The sequence below is a fragment of the Macrobrachium nipponense genome, chromosome 10 (genome assembly GCF_015104395.2).
Source record: "Macrobrachium nipponense isolate FS-2020 chromosome 10, ASM1510439v2, whole genome shotgun sequence".
Classification (NCBI taxonomy): Eukaryota; Metazoa; Arthropoda; class Malacostraca; order Decapoda; family Palaemonidae; genus Macrobrachium; species Macrobrachium nipponense.
Genome location: NC_087204.1, coordinates 41898336 through 41899715, shown reverse-complemented (window position 1 = coordinate 41899715; position 1380 = coordinate 41898336).

The following is a 1380-nucleotide window of genomic DNA, read 5'->3' as shown; positions in this document are numbered from 1 at the left end:
CATTTATTTGTATGTAATTGTCTGTTCAATTTGAAAATTGTCTGACCACTGATCAGATAGTTTTACGTTTCCTTAATTGTCGTTGTTAAATACCTGAATGATTATTTATTACTGAAAATTGTCTTAAGAGCGTGACCATCATTTTACAGTTGTGTAGATAGTCTACTACATTTGTTAGATAGGTCAAAATCAAATGATAAAAGGTGTATCACCTGCCTACCAATAATGTGGAAATTACTAACAGGTACCATCAGTGAAAGGCTATACAACTACTGTTGATACAAACACCATCCCCCACCAACAGAAAGGCTGCAGAAGGAAATGTAGGGGCACAAAAGACCAGCTCATGATAGACAAAATGGTGATGAAAAAGAGTAAGAGAAGGAAAACCAACCTAAGCATGGCATGGATTGACTATAAGAAAGCCTTTAACTTGATACCACACGTGGCTAATAGAATGTCTGAAAATATATGAGAGAGGAAAACACCATCAGCTTCCTAAAAAAATACAATATGCAACTGGAATACAATATTTACAAGCTCTGGGGCAAGACTAGCAGCAGATGTAAACATCAGGAGAGGGATCTTCCAGGGCGACTGAATGTACCCACTACTCTTTGCAGTAGCCATGATTCCCATGACAAAATACTGTAGAAGATGGATGCTAGGTACCAACTCAAGAAAAGAGGCAACAGAATTAACCATCTGATGTTCATGGACAACATCAAGCTGTATGGTAAGAGCATCAAGGAAATTGGTAAGAGCATCAAGGAAATAAATACCCTAATCCAGACTGTTAAGGATTGTATCTGAGGACATCAAGATGGAGTTTGGAATAGAAAAATGCACCTTGGTCAACATACAAAAGGGCAAAGTAACAAGGACTGAAGGGATAAAGCTACCAGATGGGAACAACATCAAACACTTAGACTGGTTACAAATACCTGGGAATAATGGAAGGAGGGGACATAAAACACCAAGAGATGAAGGATACTATCAGGAAAGAATATATGCAGTGACTTAAGGCGATACGCAAGTCAAAACTCAACGCCAGAAATATGGTAAAAGCCATAAACACATGGGCAATACCAGTAATCAGATACAGCACAAGAGTATTGGAATAGATGAAGGCAGAACTCTGCAGCATAGACCAGAAAACTAGGAAACTTATGACTACACAAAGCTCTACATCCGAGAGTAAATGTGAAGAGACTATAGATAACACAAAAGATAGATGGGAGAGGACTAAGTATAGAGGACTGCGTCAACATCGAGAACAGAGCACTTGGGCAATATCTGAAAACCAGTGAAGACAAGTGGTTCAAGAATGCATGTGAAGAAAGACTGATAAAAGTAGACGAGGACCCAGAAATATACAGA